Below are 24,314 nucleotides of genomic sequence, written 5' to 3' on the forward strand. Positions count from 1 at the left end.
CCTGGGTGGGGGTGGTGAGAGAATGCTTAAATAATTCGTAGAGTGCAGGGTCTGGCACAACAAGGCAGACATTTATGGGAGAGTGACAGCCCAGGGAGAGGTCAGCTTAGGAGAACCTCCAGTTAACAGGTGTCGGGGCCCAAGGATTCCTAGCGTTCTACAATATTAGAAACAGGGGTCAGCAGCTGCCACAAAGCCCGGCACTTGCCCTGGCAGCATGAGGCTGTTGGACACAAAGGTCCTTTCTCCTCATCCTATCATTTAGGCCCTGCCTTAGCCCACCCCCACATACATCCCCCCACCCCAGATCCTACTCTTCTCACCCACCTCTACTGGCAGGCAACATAATGGAGCTGATTGCTGAAACGGCTGGTTCTGGCAGCCGAGGTTCAAAAAGTCCCTCTCATGAGTTCCTACAGTCCCCCTCTCACCACTAGCACCTCCTGCCTTTCACTACATACAGAAGTACAGATTGACCAAGAAATGGACCTGATTAGTCCTCAGACATCATTCTGATACCTCCTGAGCCCCCTTCTTCAATGTTGATTTTCTTCTACCATATTCCATGACATAAACACAGGTCCCTCATCTTCCTGTCCACTGTCCTACATTAAGTTTTCAACTGTATATATTCTACTCAATCTTCTTAATTCACATGAGAGTTGAAGAAACTTGCTTCTTGGGTGTTTCTACTATACCATGTGTCACAACTGACACATGGCTATGGCATGTGTGGACAGACTCAGGGACAGATCCAAGTGGTCCCCAACACTTCCCACCATGCTCTGCAGAGTCCACTGAACACAGAGAACTCAATACACTCCTTTTACGACAAAGGGTCAAGGAACACTTAAAAATTTTTTTTCAAGGAATATTTCTATAGATATAAAGGCAGAGGATGGCAGATTGTTGTTATTGATTGAAAAGGGACCTTAGAGATCAAGTCCTCTGACCTTTTCTCCCCCACCTCTCCCATTTTATAAAGAAGGAAAACCAAAGTCATAACATGGTATTAGTAAATCCATTATTAAAAACCAAATCTTCTACCTACCAAATATAGTATTCTCTCTGCCACCACACACTATGTTAGTTTATACAAAATTGAAATGTTCTTATTTGGTATTGCTCATATAAGATAGAACCAATCCCCCCTCTCCTTATTCCTTTAATAAAGAGCAGTGATCTGGGTAGCTTAATTAATATAATATAATCAATGTAAGTTGTTATATATACACACATATCACAATTACTTAATCATATTCCTATTCCCTTCCTACCCCACCCCCCAAAAAATGATGCATTTTAAACCTTTTTTTCTGAGGGGCAGGGGAGGGGCAAAAGAAACATCTGTTAGAAAACCTCTGGCCTAAAGACAGTTCTCTGTCTTTAGATCTGATAGCATGACCCCACAATCTTCACCAATCCTTCTGAGTAAAATACCAAGGTGAAAAGACCACATTAACGATTGAAAAATAAGTTTCTGTGGTTTTAAAAAGAAGCTATTTTTTATATTTTAAACAGTTTGCAGCATTGTCCACCTCAGGCAATAAGAAGCAATTGAGAGGCCAGCCACCCTTCCAGGAAAATAGCGAGCACTTTTATTGATCAAGTCTCATTTCCCTCCAGTGACCTCACTGATTAAATATTTTGCCTCTCTTGATCCGTACCAAGTTACCAGCCTTTGGACAAACAGTGAACTCAAATTCTTAGCCTCTGGCATCACATATTTGACTTCAACAGGTCCCAAGGACAAGAAGTGCCAAGGAAAGCAAATGGCATTTTCCCCAGGAGGAAAGAAAGAAAGAAGACAGAGCCCTGCTGAGACAGTCTCTGCCTCATTACAACTTGGATTGAAGACAAAATGCTTCCCACCTGTCCCCAGAGCAGTCTGCAAACAAAACTCTTCTGTCTGATAGGCACAGGCCTCCCAGCCCAGTTTTTCTTCCCTCTGTGCTGTTTTTGCTGCTCCAAGTTTCCTTCCAAATGTTTCTGGGATTTGTCTCCTTTTCTCCGTTCCCACTGTCTCTTTTCCAGTCTAGATCTTCCATATCTCATTCCTCCCTGACTTCACTTTTACCGGCTTCCATTACTGCACTCTATACACCAAAGCCAGATTAACCTCCCTAAAGTGCTTTTATCCTTGCTCAAGAACACACACTGACACTATACTCCTTGGTCTGGCACTCAAGGCTTTTCCTAATCTGGATCTACTTTTCTTCAGTCATCATTCTCTCTCTCTTACTATATTCTAGCCAAATGTCTTCTCACTGACCCTTCCCAACAATCCACTATATTCCCAGTGCAGTAACTGAGCCATTACATTACTCATGCTTGTTATCTATTGGTTTTTTTCCCCTCCTTTCTGATTTCTGACCCATCCTACACAGTCCCCACCAAAGTCCCAGCTCCATGAAGTCTAATCCAAGACCTGGAAGTTATCAAAAGATCCACCCTTTTTTTATTTTACAGATGAGGAAACGGAGACCCTGAAAAAAATAAAATGGCTTGACCACACACATATTAAGTAGCAGCGCCAAGACCTTCTGATCTCCTGACTCAGAGTTCAAGATTCTTTCCACTACTATATCAACGTCCTCCTGAAGCTCCAGTGGTTCCCCATCACCTTCAGGCTCAAATATAAAGTCCTTTGGTTTGCATCTAAAACTTTTCAATCTGACCCTTTCTAGTTTTCTTTTGTTCTACTGCCTCCATGTATATTATGATCTAGCCATACCGGTCTATTTGCTCTTCCTTAAATATGATACTCCATCTCCTGTTTCTGTGTTTTCCATGAATGGAATGCTCTCCCTCCTGATTTCTCCTCTGGCTTTCTTTTTTCTTTTTGGAGGCACTCATGCTCAAGCGAATTGCTCAGGCTCACATAACTAGTAAGTGTCTGAGGGAAGATTTGAACTCAGGTCCTTCTGCCTGACTCCAGGATTGATTGGCATTCTGTCCACTGGGTTTCCTAGCTCTCCCGGCTAGTTCTGTAAGATTCACCTCTCCAGGAGGCCTTTCTTGGTCCCCCACTGCACTGTATTTATACTGTATGTTCTGATTCATACATATAATGTCTTCTTCCATTCCTCCATTAAAATGCACGCTTTCTGAAGGCAGGAATTGTTTTTGCTTTTTCTGTACATATCCAATGCCCGAATTTTGACTCTGGATTTTTCTCCACCTTCAAAGTTCTACCCCTGTGACTTCTTCCTTTAATTGTCTGGTTCCTCCCAGAACTTCCATTTTTAAAAATTTTTTATTTTAATAGCTTCTTATTTACAAGTTATATGCATGGGTAATTTTACAGCATTGACAATTGCCAAACCTTTTGTTCCAATTTTCCCCCTCCTTCCTCCCACCCCCTCCCCCAGATGGCAGGATGACCAATACGTGTTAAATATATTAGAGTATAAATTAAATACAAAATAAGTATACAAGTCCAAACCATTATTTTGCTGTACAAAAAGAATCAGACTCCGAAATATTGTACAGTTATCCTGTGAAGGAAATAAAAAATGCAGGCGGGCACAAATATAGGGATTGGGAATTCGATGTAATGGCAGAACCTCCATTTTAAGGAGAATGGCCATGCAAGCTATGGGTTTGTTTTTTTTTTTTTTTTTTAATGACTTTATTTTTCTCATCTTCACTCGACTCTGAAATTTCTCTATCATGCCCCCTTGTGGGTACTCATATTGACCTCTCACTAGAGTGTAAGCTTTTTCTAAGGGCAGGACTAGCTTTCTTTCTATTTGTATTTCCAGAGCTTAGTACAATACCTGGCACACAATAAGTGTTTAAGAAATGCTTGTTGGTTGACTACCCAGTTACTAAACTATCAAACAAATATATTTATATTTTTTCCAAAGAATAGAAGTTATTTAGGGCTCATTATTTCTTTTATATCTCTTCTTGATCCCTCTACAGTTCTAGATATATAGGAGAAGACAATAATTTTCCAATAAATGCTTTTTTGAACTGAATTTCACATTTGACAACAGTGTAACTGAGTGGTACTAATGACAACTTAGGCTTGAAGACAGTATTTTTCAGTACTTTTTTTCCATTGTTCACTGTGATCTAAGGCAGGAGATGGATTTTTCTGTGCTTTGATTTCTAATTTGTAAGAAATACAAACATGCATCACAGAAATGTTACGAAGCTAATGGCTCTATTTGTTCCACTGCACCTCAAGCTTATTGATTCATTGGCCTCAAATCAATCAGTAGTCACCATTGTCCAGCTTGTCTCAGTGTTCCTATGTCAAGGATACTTAGCCCTTTCATCTGCCTCCCATACCAACCATGGTCAACCATGGCCTCTAGGCACCCGACAGTTCGTCCACATCCACAATCAGATAATAGCAAGAAATGAGTTGCAGTGTGGAACTGAAGCTAAGAAAACTGGAGTGAAAGAGACAGATGGGAAGTCAGCCGTGGTTGAAACCATTTCAACCTTGAGGGAAGAGCCTAATTAATTGGGAGATGACAGATGACAATAATTGATGGACTAGAATGTTTCAAAAGGAAGCAACCAATATAGTGAGAGTACTTGAAATAAAGCCTAATGAGGATCCATTGAAAGAACAGGTGATATTTAGCCTGGAAGAGGGTAGGGGATAGCATTAACTGCCTTCAAATATGACTGACCAGAGAGCAGAAGTAGGAGCAATGGGTGAAAGTTATAAGAAGGGAAATTTTGTACTAAAACGATATGAAGAAAAGCATCCTAATGATCAGCATCACCTGAGAGTAATATGGACTGCTTTGGTAGCATCCATATGCTACCATATCACACAGAAGTCTAGGTATTGAGGAAGTCCTTGTTCAGGGATGGGTTTGAAACAAATCACCTCTAAGCTTCTAGGACAGAAATGTCGAACATGCTACAATACAAAAATGCAACTGAGGAATATTGAACAAAATAAACAAAAATGCAACACAACATCAATAATGTTAATATGTGGTTTTCTACATTAATTCGCAGCTTATTATATACAGTTTAGTGGAACCTGTTTCTATTTGAATTGGACACCACTGCTCTAATACGATCTTACAACAATAAGGAAAAGGAGGAGATGCTGGAGTAGTAGACTTCAGGACACAAGGTCAATTCCATTCTTTATTATTATAAGGAATTGTATTTAGGCATTGGGGCTATAAAGGTGAAGAAATAGCTAACACATATAACATTCTATGGCTTATAAAGCATTTTACATATATTATCTCATTTAATCTACATATCGATCCTATATGAAGTAGGTGCTATTGCTATCCTAATTTTACAAATAAGGAAACTAAGGCATAGAGGTAGGGTTGATTCTCCCAGGATCACATAGCTAGTAAATATATGAGGCAGAATTTGAAATCAAGTTTACTTCACTTCAATGTCTTAATAGAGCTTATAATCTAATAAAAGGTGGGAAGGGTCAGTATATACGCATGTAACTGCTACTAAAAGGAAGGTAATAAATACAAGTGGGAGGTCTGTATAAAGTCATATGATAAATGTAAAGCGAAACAGATACTTTTTAGGTGGGAATAGAGGGAAATCAAGGAAGTTTTCATGGTGAGGATATTTGATTTGGATCCTGAAAGGAGGGATTTTAAAAGTAGAGATAATGGTGGGAAAGAATCTATTCCATACATATGAGGGACTTATAGACAAAGTCAAGGAGAAAGGCTAAGTTAAGATAATGTATAGCCCAGTTTGGCTGGAATAGAAAGTAATTATGGGTTGAGGGTAAGTAGGGTAAGAATAGAAGTAAGTGAAGGAAGGATTCAAAAGTCTGCCTTACTGAAATGTCTGCCCATAGGATCAGAGTAATTAGTTAAAGAATCCAGATTACTTTCACACTAACCTACTCAAATTAATGCTTCCTTACCTCTCAAGAACTGGGAAATAAGTGCAATGGCAAGAGAATACAGGGGACTGCTAAGGTGTTGAGACCAGCCTAAACCCTTAAATTATCACGTCCAGAAGCATGTCCTGGGACAATCAAAGTAATATTTATATCTTTTTTGGTTCTTTCTTGCATTTACTTTCACCAGTTTCTCTGCTCTTTTATTTTTGTAAAAGATTTGGTCAAAATCCCTTCTTTTAAGTGGACTGACAATTTACAAGAACAGAAATGCTTCTCAATAGCTGATGAAGGTAGCAAATTCTAGGGTATGGATGGACTCCTTTCTCAGTTTGCTCTAAGTCAGGGAAAAGACTTGTTGCTCTTCTTGAGTATATGCAAATTAAGTTGCTTTTAATCCCATTTCTTTCCCATATTCTCCCAACATTATTTCTTTGTAACCTAAAACAAGCCAACAGGTGTGGCGTTTTTCTGGTAGCAGGACTAACTTGAATCCTTTCCATGCCAACAGTACTCTTGGTCCATGGTTTAATTAGGCAAAGGTCCAAGTTATTCTTCACAAACTTTTGTCTCTTTTACTTCCAAGTGTATGTTGTGAGGGGGTTCAGGCAGTGTGAGTCTAGTGAGGGGGATTTGGGGGAGGCTCCTCAAATGGGGGAGACACACAGAAGGAAAGAGATAGACACAGACAAAAAGAGAATATCAGTTCTATGGGAGTTTAAAGGGGGGGGGAGAGAGAGAGAGAGAAAGAGACAAAGAAAGAGAGAGAGAGACAGAGACAGAGAGAGACAGACACAGAGAGAGACAGAGACACAGAGAGAGACAGAGAAAGAGAAAGACAGAAAAAGAATACCAATGGCATAGGAATTTAAAGGAGGAAAACAAAGAGAGAATCAGAGAGAGAAAGAGAGAGAGAGAGAGAGAGAGACAGAGAGAGAGAGAGACAGACACAGAGAGAGACAGAGACACAGAGAGAGACAGAGAAAGAGAAAGACAGAAAAAGAATACCAATGGTATAGGAATTTAAAGGAGGAAAACAAAGAGAGAATCAGAGAGAGAAAGAGAGAGAGAGAGAGAGAGAGAGAGAGAGAGAGAGAGAGAGAGAGAGAGAGAGGTTCAGACACTTCTAGCTAGACCTTACTACTCTAGCAGCAAAAGAAAGAGTAGAACCTCTTTAAATCAAATGCCATATTCATTTAAGTGCCTCTGTGCTAAGTAAGTATTTTTAAAATGTCATATGAAAAAACATGACTTAAAAACACATGAAATTTACTCAAGTGGATCTGAGATCTCATGGGCTTATAGACTTAGAGTTTCAGGGGATATCACAGGTTATACAGTCAAACTGTAAAGATGAGGAACTTTACTCCCAGGGAAATGAAATGACCTGCCCATAGGTGATAGTAAGTGTTAAAGATGAAAAATAACCCAGATTCTCTCAATCTTAAAGCAGAGGTTCTTAACTTAGGATCCATGTTTTTGTGTTTTTTAAAATTTTCATATGAATATATTTTTAAATTAAATTTATTATTTAATAATTTTATGGTTTAATACTTATTTATTAAGTTTCCCCTCAATTATTTATTATTTTTATTAAATTCATGAACAAACATTCCCTTTGTAGTTCTATATATTTTATTTCCTGCTTTAGAGACATTATTCTGGGAAGGTGTCCTAAGCTTTCACCAGACTACTAAAAGGTTCCCTTTTAGTGAAAAACTACAGTTTTAGAGTTAGTTCACTTTCCATCAATCTGGATACTCACTTAAATGAAGGAAATTAAAACCCATTTATATCTGTCCATCATGTCCATGTCTTCCCATAAGTTTACTAGGGAGTTCGGATGGGGAGAGGGCAGCTTCCTTACTTCTCCTGATATCTTGAAAATATCAGTGGAGGACTTTTGCTCTTCATTTTCACCACATGGCCAGTGTATCTTTTCTTCCTATTGTACAATTTCCTCATGACATGTTTTTTACGTGTTCTTGGAAATCTTTCATTTAGTTACGTGTTGCTGAATGCTCACACCCATATGGGTCTCTTCATTGTTCATGAAACAAAGGAAAAAAAAATACTTGAATAGGGAACAAAAGGAAAATAAAACAAGAATTTTTAATAGAGGAAGTAGAATTCAAGAGGTGTCTTGAAAAAGAATGTGATGATAGATGTAGAAATATGTTGAGAAGAATTGCACATATTTAACCTATATTGGATTGCTTGCTGTCTAGGGGAGGGAGGAAGAAAAATTTGGAACACAAGGTTTTGCAAGGGAGTATGTTGAAAACTATTTTTGCATGTATTATGAAAAATAAGAAGCTATTTTTTAAAAAAAGAATGTGAGATTTTAAACTATAGAGAGAAAGGCTCTCCAGGTAGAAGGAATATTATCAGCAGATCCACTCAGGTGCTTATGAGGATGATTTAGCTACAAGGACACAAAAACATGACCATCTGCAATAGAGAGGGCTCATGGTGGGAGTAGTTAGAAATAAGAATGTCTTCAACAAGTGCCATGGGAGAAAAGGTAGAACCTTTTTATAAAGAATCCCTGAACTCAGGGGTATACTCACAGTATCACAGACTTAGGACTGGACCTCAGATCTAGCTTAACACCTTCCTTTTTCAACTGAGGAAATGACAGCCCAGAGTGATTTACCTAAAGTCACACAAGTATGAAGTGGCAATGTAGAAATTCAAATTCAAGTCTCCTGTCATTAAAACACTTTCTCCCAAATAACATGTCAACTGGGAAGAAGAATGAACATACCTAAAAGCACTTGGCAATGTGGACAACATGCCAGGCTTGGAGTCCAAAATTAAATCCTGCCTGAGATTCTTACTAACTTGTGACCCTGACTAAACCATTTGGCATCTGCTTGCCTCAGTTAGCTCATCTGTAAAAATGAGAAAATAAAAACACTAATCTCCCAGGAGTGTTGTAAGGATCAAATGAGACAAGCTGTTAAATTGCTTTGAAAATCTTTATTGATATGTAAATGTTAGTTATTCTAGTTATCATTATACACAAACTTTGAAAAATTAACATATTAGTCCTGTTCCTAATACTGCCAATTTGATGGAATACTTGGGATATCAGCACATGATATCCTAAGGCAGATTCAGCAGACTGCTAAGTTTGGAGTCAGAAGGACCTGAGTTCAAATTCCTCTCTAGTTTTGAGATCCAGACAAATTTGCCTCAGGCAACTTCTTAGCTCAGACTGACCCATCTACTAAGCCAGAAATTTTTAACTCAAAGCCTAAAGAACCATAGATTTCTGAAAGTCTGTGAACTTGAATGGGGAAAAAAAGAGACATTGCTGTTTTCACCACCCTCTAACTGAAATTTCACTTTTCCTTCAATTATTTAAAAACACTATTCTGAGAAGGAAATCACATGGGCATCATCCAATTGCCAAAAGGATCCACGACACACACACACAAAAAGGTTAAGAACTTCTGTAATAAATCATAAATAGGCTGTGGTTCCCCATTCTGATAAAACCACAGAGCTTTCACATATTCAGGAAATATTCCAGAACACCACTCCCTCCTTCAAAGCTGTGATTTCATCAGTGTGAGTGCTTCCTCCACCAATCCCAAATGCAAACTCCATAAGTGGTCCTCATGAGTTGCTGTAGCCCAAAATAATTTTAGAGCTGGAAATATCCTTCATCATCTAGTCTAAACTCTTGAGCTGAGCCTGAGAGGGTAGATAAAGTGGCCTTGTTCATTATTAGGCAGTTAGTTAGTTAGTGGATGAGGGAGTTAGGTGAAGAGCAGGAAGGTTCATCTTCTTCAGTTCAAATCTGACCTCAGACATTTACTACGTCACTTAATCCTGCTTGCCTCAGTTTCCTCATTTGAAAAATGAGTTGGAGAAGGAAATGGCGAATCACTCCAGGATCTTTTTTTTTTTTTCAATTTTAATTAAAGCTTTTTATTTACGACAATCCAGTATCTTTGACAGGAAAACCCCAAGTGGAATCAACATTGAAATGATTGAACAACAAGTTAGTGAAAGAGTTTAGAATGTTGGTCAATGCAGTCAATAACTACTAGTTCATTCCTGAAAGGGAAAGGTGAGGAATAGGTTTATTAAGCTGTGTCTGACTTTTCATCACCCTATTTGGAGTTTTCTTGGCAAAGATAATGGAGAAGTTCACCATTTTCTTCTCCAGCTCATTTTTCAGATAAGGAAACTGAGGCAAGCAAGATTAAGTGACTTAACCAAGGTTACACAGTTAGTAAGTGTCTGAGGTTAGATTTGAATTCAGGAAGATGAGTCTTCCTGAGTCCAGGTCCCGTACTTTATTCACGTCTACATCTATCTGCCCTGTGATTTAGAAAAGGATGTAAAAGATTATTATGATAAAAGGCTCATCTGGGAAAATAACACACCTGCTTCTCGTTCTCTTATTCCACTCTAGATTCAATTCAACTTCCTGTCATTGATGCCATTTCCACTAGAATATATGTTTTTGAAGCATATGAGCTTTTTTTTTTTTTTTTTCTCTGCATCCTTACTACTTCTCAGTGCAGGACACAAGGTAAGTAAATATTTAATAAATGCTTGTTAATTGATTGACCGAAGCAGAACAGTTTGTATTCAGATCCTACTATCTATCTTATTTGTTTACAGAGTCTCTCCAATTTGGAAGGCGGGGGAGAAAGGACATTGCTCAAAGTCGGATTGGGTGGCAACTCTGAGGGCTGGGAAAGGATGTTAAAAAGTATTACCTCTTTGTAGACAGACCACAACCTCCTCTCAGCCCACACACTTTCCATTTCTTGATTCCCACCCACTAGCTTTAGACAAATGAGACCATGGATCCTCTGCTTAGCACCCGCCTTCAGGCCACTCTAGATTCCTAGGTAAGCTCCCTGGTGCTTTATACCCTTTAGGGCCTTAGGGTCTTTGGTCCCAAGAACTGATTTCCACCTAACAATATATTTAAATTTTCTAAGCACTTTCGTATTCTTTTTGTATACACAACAACCCTACCAGGAAGAATTTTCAGTGAAAGTGGTCCTAAATTTTCTTACACCTAAATGTGCATATAATTTATGGGGAGACCTAGAATTTAAGTGATTTGCTTGCTGTCCCGATCAACTAATAGGTATTTATTAAGCACCTACTATTTAATAGGCACTATTCTAGGTGCTAGGGATACAAATACAAAGAAGCTTACATTCTAGTGGAGAGACTACAATTACATACAAAAATATTAAGTTAATAAGTACATACATATACAAAATAACTAAATACATGGTAGTTTGGGAAGGAGGGCACTAGCACTTGGGGATCAAGAAAAGCTTCGTGCAGAAGATACTGCGTAAGGGGAAAAAAAGACATTACGGGAAGGTGTCAGTGTATTCAAGGAAAGTGGGAACGTCAACACAAAAGATGCAGACAGGAGATGGAAAATGTGTCTTGAGTGAGCCCAGTTTGTCTGGATTTCCCAAGAGAAGGGATGTAATGTCCAATGAGGATAGGTTGAGCAGGTAAAATAGTAGGACTGGAACTCAGAGCACCCGACTCATCAGTTCCAGGCTGAACATCAGCTCCAAGCTCTGTTTCTAGTGATAGTTACCTGTGCAGCATAAAACACAGGTGAGGCTACAATGCAGAAGGCAGACCTGACCCACTCCAATTACAATCTGTTTTAGCCATAGACTGACAGTGAGACTTTTCTGCTTTTATTGACTCCTTGGCTCACTCCCCAAATCAGCTATTTGAAACCTTCTTTCTCCTCAAGTTCTGAGCCTCGATTACAGCATACAGCTGATGACCTCTAATGATCTGTTTTATTTCACAGGGAAGGTTAAGAACATTTGGCAGAAGAGCTAGTCACTCCTTTCCCCAGACCTGTCTTCCTTTCCTATAATCATAGAGATGTCCTTCCTCTCTTCTCTCAAAAGTTAACTCATATGGACGGCTACGTCTGGGCTCTGCCTTCCATCTCTTGTTCACCTCATAAGAATCTTCTCTTATCTGCTTTCTGGCTCTAGCATTTTTTTAACCTCTTGCTCTCTTCTTTCCTATCATTAGAACGCTCAAATTTCCTCTCGGATATTTCAAGGAGCTATGATTTCCTTGTGTGGCTAACTGTACATCATAACCTCTCATAATTTAGTAGGTAGATTTTGAGAGTTATCGGGACAAAATAATTCATAATTCCTTGACTACTTCCTATCATATCAAAGAGTAAGGATATATTGAGGATACAAGGCTAGATACAAGGGAAGAAAGGCCAAAACAAAGGGCCCCATTCCTCAAATAGTTTCTAATCTAGTTTTAGGAAATAAAGCTAATACATATCCAACTAAATTCTGCACACATAGAGGGGAAGTGAGGAAGGAGGGTGAAAAATTTGTAACATAAGGTTTTGCAAGAGTAAATGTTGAGAACTATCTTTGCATGTATTTGGAAAAATAAGCTTTTATCATGAAAAATAAATAATAAATTATGCACATATGCACACACACATTACAAAGTGTTTTATATTTTATTATCACATTTGATCCCCACAACTGCCCTATGGAGCAAGTATTGAGAGCACTGCTTCCATTTTGCAAATGAAGAAACTGAAGCACAAAGTAGGTAAATAAATGATGGAATCATATAACATCAAGTTTGAAAAGTGTTTTGAAGAGTATTTAAAAGCACAGATTTAGAGCTGAAAGAAAACCCCCAAAGCTCCCTCATTTTCATATGAGACTGAGGTACACAGAAGGCATGTGACTCGCTTATGGACACTTGACCAGTTTTGGGTAGGCTCTGAACCCAAGCTTTCTGACTCTAAGTCTTAATATTTGTACCCTGCTTCCTTCCCAGACTACTAGTAAGTAGTCAAGCTAGAACTTCTGACCCTGAGTCCAGTGTTCTTTCCATTAAACCAGGCTAAATTTTAATCTTGGCTAAAAATTGTGTGGTTCATATCAAATGTGATATAGATTGAAATTTAAACTATTCAGGCCTGGGCTTGGAGGTTTTTTTTTTTTTATCAACTAACTGTGTTCAACATCTCTCTCTTACACTTTTCCAAATTTCTTTTTCCATCTAAAATCTCCAACATGGTTCCACCCATAGTAATAAGCAAATCTATTCACTAATCCTTGTCTATCTACACATTCCTCTCTGTATACAGAATACCTTTTTAAAAAATTGGATCTTTTCCTCCTTCCTTCTCTAGTAATAATCTATTCACTCAACATGCTATATACCTATTGTGTGAGAATTATTAGTGGAAGACAAAGAAAAACATAAAAGCTTCTGCTGCTCCTGAGGTACTTTACATTCTTATAAAATCGATGGCTAATACAAACTGCCACAAAAAATCAATTTTTTATCCAGTCAGTCAACATCTTTTAAGCACCTACTATGTGTCAAAGACATAAAGAAGGGGGAAAGGCAATCCTTGTTCTTAGGGAACTTACATTATAATGAGAGACAATATGTAAATAGTCCTGTACAAATAAGTTATATGATGGGTAAATCGGAGATAATCAACTGAGGGAAGTCATTAGAGTTAAGGGGAATTGGGAAAGGCTTCTTGTAGAAGGTGGGGATTTTAGCTAGGAACCTTTTTTTTTTTTTTTTTTTTTTAAATAATAGCTTTTTATTTTCAAAATATATGCAAAGATAGTTTTCAACAGTGTCCCAGTTTTCTCACACCCCCTCCGACACTCATCATTATCTTTTTCTGTCATTTTTAGCTAGGGATTTTTCAAAGCCTTCCTACCATCTATTCCTCCTCCTCTTTCTTCTTCTTCTTCATTTCTGTATTAACTCACATAGTTTTTACTCTAATCATACTCATTCACATATTCCTTCACTAAAGAATTCTTCCACAAGGAGGCCAGTCTCCCCCATGCTGGAAAGGCTTTGAGTCTAAGCCCCAGTGATGGGCCCAATAAAAGCAGGTTGTGTATCTTCTGAGAGGACCAATCAAGATAGCTTCAGAGAAGTTGCTTCTCAGGGGGCTGGTCACCTGCTGATTAACTCTTTCTGCCACAACAGTTCTGGAGGTCCACCTACATAGGCTCCCAGGGAGCATCTACATCCATAGAGATCCCTGAAGTAACCCAATAAAGCTTTTCTTTTTTAGGCCTTTGTGTGTTATGTCTCGTCTCCGCAGATGAAAGGATTTCTGTCACTGCTATAACTGCTTTTGGGGGGCACATGCCTCAGCAATGATCTACTCGACCGGTAGCAACAGTGCTTCTAGGGAGCACCAGGATGCTGATGAGTGCCAGGAAAAGGCCCAACAGGATCAGAATTCTTCCATCAGTACCAAGAGGGTGGGGCTGAGGACATCATTCATCTCTTAATAACTCTTCTTGATGGAGTATTTCTAGTTATAAGAAAAAACTCGATGGGGAAAGGCCTTTATAAGTGGGGAGGAGGGTGGAGACCGGTGGTCTAGGGGTGTTTACAATCCTGGCACAAACTCTCCAGCTAAATGAGGGGGCAATTGTGGGTGGGGGAGGAACTCAGGGTGGCTTTGAAAGGAGCTCAAAAGGAAGCCAGAGAAGCTCAGCAGGGCTCCGGGAACCCTCTGTAGAGGGTTTTTATTACTTTATTTTGGCTTTGAAATGGAACTGAAAACTTACTTTGGTCTGGCAAAGGCCGGACCAGATGGGGTGAAATCACCAAAGCCCCTAGTGAGAACTTCTCCATGTAGAAGGGTCTGGGGGAGTGGGCATAATTTCATGACTTTTTCCTCCCTCTCCATAGAGGGAAGGAATGGCGCGGAAATGGGGAGCAAAGGGGCGGGAAGAGGGGACCTGGGGGAAGGGGGCCGATACCCCTAAGCTCGGCAGCATTCATTAGCTTCCCCAGGCCTAGGGGATTTGGAGTTAGAAGGGCTTTTTTTTTTTAATGGAAGGAGGGAAAGGAGGAAGAAGCATTTTGCATGCAAATGGGCGGCTGCCAGAGGATCCCATTAAAATGTAAAAACTCCACATTCAGTCCGACAAAACGGTGCAAACTGCTGTGTTTGCCAGAGGGCTAGCAATAAAGCTTCCAACAAAGGGGCTGGGGGAACAATGGCGGCTGAATGGCCTCTGTCAGCAGGTCCTCTCGCTCGTTGCCATGGCGACCCCACCGGGGCTTACTAAAGGTATTTCCTGAAGAGAAAAGGCAGCACACACATGCCCAGCAGCCCTGCTAATCCTGACAGGAAGCCCTTGCCATTCAGCAGCCCAGGGGCTTGGAGGTGGGGGGGGTCAGGGGTCTGGGGTTTTGTTTTGTTTTTATTAAAAAAAGATTTCTGTCTTTTGTGCGTCTCACCTCGTCACTGTAATTTAGCACAGGGCCTGGGCCCAGGCAGCAAGTGGTCTGAGTGAGGGCTTTAAGGTCCCCAGTACCCTCCCTCCTCTCCTCCTCTTCCTCTGAGTTCCCTAAAGCCAGTTGTGAGAGAAGAAAGTCAGAGCTCCTGTTGCTGGGGTGCAGGTCCCCCAACATCTCAAGGGTTGGGAAGATGCTCACTGCCCAAACCCTTCACAGTTTCCCTGGCAAGTGGATATCCAGTTCTTGCTCTAACAGCCCCCTGCCCCCTTTTCACACCCATACTGAGGCAGCCCACTCTATTTGGGGATAGCTCTAATGAATTGGGAGACTATTTCCTCCCTCAGAGCCCAAACCTGATTGTCTCTCCAGAGTCATGTAGAATAAGTCTCACCTCCCTCCCAACTTTTCCATAAAATAATCCTTCATATATAAAAGAGAGGGCTCTAAGGTTTCCCCTCCCTATCTCCATCCCCAAGTCTTCCTAGGCCAAGTTATCCACCCCAGATTCCTTTAACTAGTTCTCATTTGACATGAACTGAATCCCTTTCCCATCTCTCTTAATTGAGGGCTCTCCAAATTATCAACCTCCTTCTTAAACTGAACATAATATTCCAGATGCATTTTGACCAGGGCCGAGTTCAGTGGGGTTGTCACTACCATCACTGTTCTGTATGCTATATCTCCTCTTTTAATTTAATTTAATATAAAATTCATTTTTTGAGGGTTTTTTCCCCGCATCTGCCATGTCACACTGTTGACTCATACTGAGTATGCAGTCTACCAAAAACCCAGGAGGATAAAGAGGAAATGGGGGTGGGAGAGAAGGGAGGGGCACAATGACCCCCATATAGGAAAACAGCCAGGACTTTGGTTGGGGTTGGAAGGATAAGAAGTGGTAGACCTTGTAAGGAGGTAGAAAAAGAAGAGAATTACTGAGGAGCAATCATGGGATAGAGGATCTTTGTAAACTGGGGTGGTGAAGGCCGAGGCCTGCTTCTAATAACATTCTATGCTGGTGGCCTTTCCCCTTCCTCAGCCATACCTTTCCTCCTCCCCTTTCCACAACTGAGTGTGGTTCTCTCCAGTTGTGGGCAAGAAGCTGTAATTAAGTGATTAGCAGAGGAATGTGCCCCCCCCCCCCCCCCAGTAGCAAGTTTTAAAAGACTCTCCCTCCAAAACGACCCTCTCCTTACACTCACAGTCTCCCAGGGTCACTTTGGGCAAATTGTAAAACAATGCTGACCTAATACCTGGACACCCCAAACCAAGATCTCAATCTCCTTTGTTCCGGGTCTTGGTAGCTCACCAAGATGAGCAATAGATTTGGCTGGATAAAACCTATTTGGTCTCTAAATCCTGTGATTATTCCAGGGAGGAGGTTGCAGTACTAGATGGTTCAAAGCAGCGGATATACCTCCCATCCTATCTCTGTCCTTATCAAATCTGGTACTTAATGGATGTCCCTGCCTTTGCACCTAGAGAAAAAAAAAGGGTATACTTCCGTTATCAGCAATTCCGATGTGGTTGCTGCCCCTTAGGCGATGGAAGTGCCTTTAAGAGAATAATAGTACCTTACATTATAATAACTTTACATATCTGATCTCAGTGGATTCTTAACTCAACTCAATGCAAATACACACACACACAGGTATTATTATTCAAATTATTTAGAAGAGGAAATTGGGACTAAGTGGTTTGCTTTAGTCCACACAACTGGTGAGCAAAGGAAGACTAGAATCTCATTTTTCGGACTTTTAGGCTGAATTTTTTTTTATTTTAATTTTTTATTATAATAACTTTGTCTTTATTGACAGATAGGCTGAATGTTGATACCATGCTGGGGAAAAAAGAAAAAACTTCCATAGCAGCTAATGTATGAAGCCTGAGATTTATATGTTGTATATCTTTCCCCCTCTCCAGCCCCAACATGTAACTTTCTAGAAAGTACAATTATTTTTGCTTAATCTTTGTATCAACTAGCAGAGTGTTTTGCAAATAGGGGTAGGCATTTCATCCATAATAAACTCCCTCCCCCAATTCAGGCCTCCTCTTCAACTTAAAATCTTGGAGTGCTGTGTCCAGCCTGGAGATTTAAGTGATTTGTCCATGATCACAGAGCCTGTATGTACTTAAAGTGGGGCTTGGAATTCAGATCTTCCTCTGCCTTGCAACCAGTAAATGCTTAATAAATGCCTATGGCATTGAATTGGACTTCAAAAACATCCTTTCGGAAGCACTGAGGAATGTGCTAAAGCTTCCTCAGTAAGCTAAATGTCTGGGTAAAACACTCGACTTAAATGGAACCAAATTCTCTCACCTCAACCACCTGTCTTCCCTACCACGATTAACGACTTAGATTTAATAGGAAGGAAACAGGCGTTTATTAAGTACCCACTATGTACCCAGCAGAGTGCTAAGCGCTTTACAAATGTTACCTCATTTGATCCTCAAAACAACCCTGTGAGGTAGATGCTGTTATAATCTCCTTTTTACAATTGGGGAAATTGAGGCAGACAGAAATTAAGTGATTTGTTCAGCCTTGTAAGTGTCCAAGTCTGGTCTTCCTGACTCCTGGTTCATCCGCTTTCCACTGCATTACTTAAATGGCATTTGGCAAGGTCTATTTTGTGAATAATTGGAATGAAAAGTCCTGGGTAGAGAGCTGGTCAGCCTTTTCCCGAAACAGCAGGGAAAAAAAACCAAACAAAAACAATTCACTTTCTAAGACGAATACAATAGGCTACCAATTTAAGTAAAGCTTCTTATTACAAAATAGCAAGGTCCCTTACTTCCCCTAGGCCATATTAGGGGAAATGTTCCTTAAACTAGCGGAGAAGTTGGGGTGGGGGAGGTACAATGGGAGGCTTAAAGAAATAGAGGTGGGAGGGGACAGAGGACCCTCCCTCTATTACTAGCCCAGCTGAGGTCTCCCAGCCATGTGTCGGCAGCTACGACCTGTCATGAACTTCCTGGTCTGGGTTCTGTAATGGAAAGATCATTAAGAATGGGGGTAGGGAAAAATGGAAGATGAATCAACAGGAGAATGGTAATAGTGAGGAAAGGCAAGTAGAGCTGCCCTTGGCCCTATGAAGAGCCCCACTCCCCTAAACTAACAGGCTGACTTGGCCCCCTCCCCTTCCCCTTAAGAGAAGTTGTTGGGGAGTTAAGAAATCAAGCTCAGGAAGGCTAAAGAGGAGAAATTCCCATCGCCAAGAATCAGAAATCCTACCCTAAAGCTCAGGGACTAATGCGGTCCCTTGGAAGCCCCAAATTTGGCCCGAAGGAACAAGTCCTATCTCTTCTATCTACCTGAGAAAACAGGATGCGCGGGACCTGGACATTGTCCATTCTCAGTCCCCACTCCCATCTCTTCACTCCGCAGCTATTCCAGACACAGACAAGACACAAGCAGCCTGCTTTTTAAATTTCTTCACATGGAAGATTACAGTATCTGCTTTTAATCTTAAAAGAAATTTGGATTGTTAAAGTAGATAGTATCGGGATCTTCCTCTTAATAATAACTAGCATTTACATAGTATTTTAAGGTTTGTAAAAAATTTCACAAACAACTCACAACAAGCTGAGGAGGTAACTATGTTATTATTTTTAATGTACACAAGGGGACACTGAGGCACAGGGAGGTTAAGTAATTTGCACATTGTTATCTTCAATTTACACAAAGGGACACTGAGGCACAGGGAGGTTAAGTAATTTGCACATGGTCACACAGCTAGTTGAGTTTGAGACCAGATTTTGCTGATCCTAAGTCCAGTGCAACACAACCTTCTGTTCTAAGTTGGTATGGTAGAGGCCGGACTAAATAGGATAGAAAATATAATTCAATCCAACATTTGCTGAAGGACTTATTTTCTGCAAAAATAAGGGTCAGCAACAGGAATAAAATGATGACAAGATTAAGTCCTTTCCCTCAAAGACTACAATTTAAGAAGGGGATGGAATATGAGAGAGGGATCTAGAGATTATTCTAATTAGATGATAAATGCACGGGAGAGAGAGATTTAAGGAGGGAATTTTAGCTGGGAATGGAAAGAATTACAAAAGGTTTGATGGAAGAAGGTGGTACCTTGGCTGGAGCTTAAAGGAAAAGAACAATTTCAGGAGTAAGATGTGCAGAACAGCACCGGCATACAGTAGACACTTAAATGCTTTCTGTTTAGGAGTGTGCTCTGGGTAGGGGCTATGTCCAGTACAAATGCAGGGAGACAGGAAAAGTAGGACAAGAATATGTAAAAGGAAATATAATGTGAAATAAGGCTAGAAAAATGAACTCAAGTCTACCAAGCAAAAGGGATTTAACTTTCTCCACCAGGTGACAGAAAAACAACAAACATTTTAGAATACAAGAATAAAAATGGCCTCTGTGTAATAGGAATATTACTTTGGTATGAAGGATAGATTGAATTTTCATCTCTCTTCTAGAATTCCCGTGAAAGCCAATCTCCCTTGGTCTTCATTTGCTTTGGCAATTAGAAAATAGTGTGGTTCCGCAGAGCAAATAACACCCACTTTCAGCAATTTCTATGGACCACCTTGCTTCTTGACTCATATCTGTTTTCTTTCCATGGATGTGTGATGGTATCCTAAGGGGGCTCACACCCAAGCCCCAGGCCTAGTAAAAACCATTTAAATAATAATATTTCAAACTTTCTTTAAATCACTTGGAGTTCAGTTTTTGCCAGTAACTTATTTTTTTTTTCTTATAAAGATCTTGTTTTTTTTTTTTTAATTTAATAAAAGCCTTTTATTTACAGGTTATATGCATGGGTAACTTTACAGCATTAACAATTGCCAAACCTCTTGTTCCAATTTTTCACCTCTTACCCCCCACCCCCTCCCCTAGATGTTTGCCAGTAACTTAAATGAAGTTTATAGATAGCATGGACTCAATTTTCAGGTGATCCAAAGATGGAAGGGATAGGTAATACAATGAGTAACAGAATCAGGATTTAAAATTAATTCTGTGAGTTAAAATAATGAGTTGGATCTAATTAAATGGAATTTAATATGAGTAAATGTAAAACTTTATACCTGGGTTCAAAAAATCAACTGTACAATAACTAACAATTGTACATTTGCAAAATGTTTTTTCTTCTATAGTTTCACTTGATCCTTATGACAACTCATTGAAATGATGTTATTATCTCTGTTTTACAGTTATGAAATTGAAGACCAAAGGAATTATGTAAAAAGTCAAAGGCCACATGGAATCTTCCTGATTATAAACCTAGCAATATTTCTTTAGAGCTACTTCTACAGATCAAGATGAAAGATATATGACTTTCTATAGCATGTAGGAAGGTTGGAGTGAGCCTTGAGGTGAACACAGATTCTGTGGCTTAAAGATTTGAATCTTGTAAATGTGGAAACATTTAGAACAATTGAATATGTTTAAACTTTATTGGATTACTTGCTGTCTAGGGAAGAAGGTGAGGGGAAGGGAGAAAAATCTAGAACACAAGGTTTTGCAAGGGTGAATGTTGAATTATGTTTGCATGTATTTTGCAAATTGAAAGCTATTATTAAAGATTAAAAAAAGATTTGAATCTTGTAATGATTTTGGAGGAGATGTGGGGAAATGGAACATTAATTCATTTTTGATGGTGCTATGAACTGATTTAACCATCTTGAAGAGCAATTTGGAACTATGTCCAAAAGGCTATCAAACTGTGTATATCCTTTGATACAGCAGTGTCTCTACTGAATCTGTATCCCAAAGAGATAATAAAAGAAGGAAAAGGACCCACATGTGTAAAAATGGTTATAGCAGCCCTTTTTGTAGTGGTAAGGATCTAGAAATTGATTGACTGTCTATCAGTTGGGGAATGGCTAAATAAGTTATGATATATGAATGTAATGAAATATTATTCTTCTATAAGAAACAATCATCAGAATGATTTAAGAAAGTAAAGCAAGTAGAACCAAAAGAACATTGTATACGTAACTAGATTATGTGATGATCAACTGTGATGTACTTGGCTCTTTTCAACAATGAAGTGATTCAAAGTTAGACTTGTGATGGAAAAAGCCATTCATACCCAGAAAAAGAATTATAGAGACTGAATTTAGATCAAAGCATAGTGTTTTCACCTTTGTTGTTGTTCTTATTGTTTGTTTGTTTGTGTTTCTTTCCTGTGCTTTTTTTCCCTTTTCTTTTACCTTTTGATCAGATTTTTCTTGTGCAGCAAGACAAATCTGGAAATATTTTAGAAGTGCACATATTTAACCTATATCACATTGCTTGCTATCTATGGCAGGGAGTGGAAGAGAGGGGGGAGAAAAATTTGGAACACAAGGTTTTGCAAAGGTGAATGTTAAAAACTATCTTTGCATGTATTTGGAAAAATAAAAAGCTATTAAAATAAAAATAATTAATTGAAAAAAGATTTGAATCTTGGCTCTGCCATAGAGTGCTCATGTGATAGCTGGCAAGTCAATTAACCCTTTTGGGTCTCAATTTTCTCATAAGTAAAATGGAGATAAAGTAATCCCATCTAATAGTGGTTTAGGAGGTTCCTTCCAATTCTACCTTGATGAGCATATGACTTGGGAGTTTTTGTGGTCTGTAAGCTCAGTATGTCAACATTGTGGCCTGATGGCCAAATATGCAATATAAACTTACACGAATTGTACTTTATTCAGATCCCTATCTGAGATATCTTTATAATGTAGAAGATCTGTGTTAGTACCTTACTTTCAGTCACATCTATACCAAATGTCAGAAGTGAGGTTGGACCTTTTGAACTCAGGCTCTCTAGCCAAGTTCAAAAGTAAATTTTCATCAAGTCACAATGCTTTCTTATTGTTAATTCAGAATACAATCTAGAGCAAAGATCTCCTTACACTCTATCTGGTTTAGACCATCTCTGGAAAATTATATATTTGTTTTGGATACCACATTTTAGAAGTGAGGATGAGAACCCAGAGTGAACCAATCTAACCCAGTCAATTGGATTTATTAAGTGCCTACTATGTGCCAGGCTACAATTACTAAAAAGAAAGCCAGTACCTGTCCTTAAGAACTTTAGAATTTAATAGGCTTGAGTTGGATAACCAGAATGGTAAGGGGGCTCATCATATGATGATGGGAAGAAGTAAAACTGTATATGGCTCTAGAGAAGGAAAAGACTTAGGAAAACATGATAACTATCTTCAAATATGGGGAGCTTGAGAGCAAAACTGAGGGCAAAGGCTGAAAATTCCTTAGGCAGATTTGTTTTTATGAATACTAGTAATTATAGCTGCCTGAAGGTAGAATAGATCATGATGAGGAGATGGTAAGCTTTCTGCCACTGGAGGTTTCCAAATGGAAGCTGGAGAGCCAATTATTGGGAAGGATCGAACTAAATGACTCCTGATATCCCTTAAAATTTTGAGACTCCTTTAAAAATGCCTACTTCAGGACATGTCAATGGTAGTAACATGGAATACTGGAATAAACATGCTGGCGGTAAGGAGAACCAGATTCTGTTCTAGACACTAGACATCAATAAGTGTGTTAATTTAATCCACTGGGCATCATGATCTCTAAATGAAGGCCTCAAAGCTAGGTAAAATCTAATGTCTTTTCTAATTTTCCACTTATATGGCTTTTAATTTTTTGTTAATCTGAACCTGGCAAATGTCAACACACCCAAACATTTCTATGCACAAAGAATAGAAAAAAGAAAACTGTACAAAAGCCTGAAATTCTGTTAAATTGCTCTCTAAAAATTGGTTTTTAAAAGGTATATATACGAACCTAACATGTTAATTTCAAAGTTGTCCTGATTGTCTGTCTCCCTCTGAATGTCCTTCTGGTTAGTTAGTGGGTTTTTTGATCCTTTGATGGCCCTCTTTTTTTTCCTTTTTTAAAATTGGTATCTCGGTAATTAATCCCTATGCCCCCTTTAAAATTACTTCCCTCCAACTTAAAATTAAAAAAAAAAATTTCTTGTAACAAGCAATCAAGCAAAAAAAAAAAAAAACAAAAAAAAAAAAAACCCCAAAAAACAACAACAACAACAACAACACAAAAAAACCAATCATGTATTACTCATGCCTTTAAACATTTTCTTATTCTGTCAGCAGGTATGCATCACCACTGGTCCTGAATACAACTTGTTTGTCTGTAGTTATTTGCTTGTTGTCACCCCAACTAAAAGCTCTTTGCCTTTGCTTGGCATAGTGCCTTGAACACAGTAGGTGCTGAATGCTTTTTTGTCTAATTTCTTAGAAAAAGCATTGAACCATGAGTTAGAAAACTTGGGCCAGAGTCCTGATTCTGTCTTTTACAAGTTATTTATGTGGATTTTCTATGCCTTATTTTTTACTCATATTTAAGATGGGAATACCTGTCTTATCTACTTTACAAGGTTGTTATGAGGAACAAATGAAAAATGTGAAAGCACTTTGTAAGCTGTAAAAGCACTATATAAAAGTGAGTTATTAGTTCGTTCAGATGATGCTTCTGAAAGTGATAAGAACAGCTAAAAGCTGTGAATAGTGGTTAACACATTTATTCCTGAAGTAGTTTTTAATGTTCTTTTATGGTAGCCACTATTTATGATTCTCACTACTCAAAGATCTGTAATGGGCTAGAAAATGTTCCCCAACTTCTGGATTAGTGCTAGTTTTTAATATAATCTTTAAGCTCTGCATTAATTTTAAATACTCAAAGAATAAACAAAAACGTTTGAATTTCAAAGGAATTTAATTTTACTCATCTATAAAAGGAAGGTGTTAATTCCTATTAGGTACTTGTCTTCTCTAGTTCTAAGCCTGACCATGTGATACAAAGGCAGGTCCAGCAGGTAAATGTTTCATAACCATCCCTCTTGGGGAGGAGAGTACAATTTAAGTTTAATTTGAATTATTAACATTTTCTCTACCATTTTCTTAAGACTAGAAAATCAACAAAATAACAAATTGAGGCCTGATTATAGTGTTCATTTTCAAGGTTTAAATAAATGTTGACACTGAAAATCTACTAATCTTGATATAAGCTGAATCCAGTACTCCATTGTTAGATAACATGAATAAACTAGCCATACACTTCTAATAACAACTCAAACATTTAAATATTGGAGAGATTAAGACTGTACTCGGCTGCCCTTGATGTGGAGATATTAAGATAATAATTAACTGCTCTCAATGAATTCAA

General features: G+C 38.9%; 1 protein-coding gene across 7 annotated transcripts in view; it reads right to left on the reverse strand.

Moving 5' to 3' along the window:
• FGFR1 (fibroblast growth factor receptor 1) overlaps positions 1–24,314 on the reverse strand; it is a 69,310-nt gene that overhangs the window by 19,148 nt on the left and 25,848 nt on the right. The gene's annotated exons all lie outside the window — the stretch shown is intronic.

Source organism: Sarcophilus harrisii, chromosome 2 (genome assembly GCF_902635505.1).
Source record: "Sarcophilus harrisii chromosome 2, mSarHar1.11, whole genome shotgun sequence".
NCBI classification, from domain to species: domain Eukaryota; kingdom Metazoa; phylum Chordata; class Mammalia; order Dasyuromorphia; family Dasyuridae; genus Sarcophilus; species Sarcophilus harrisii.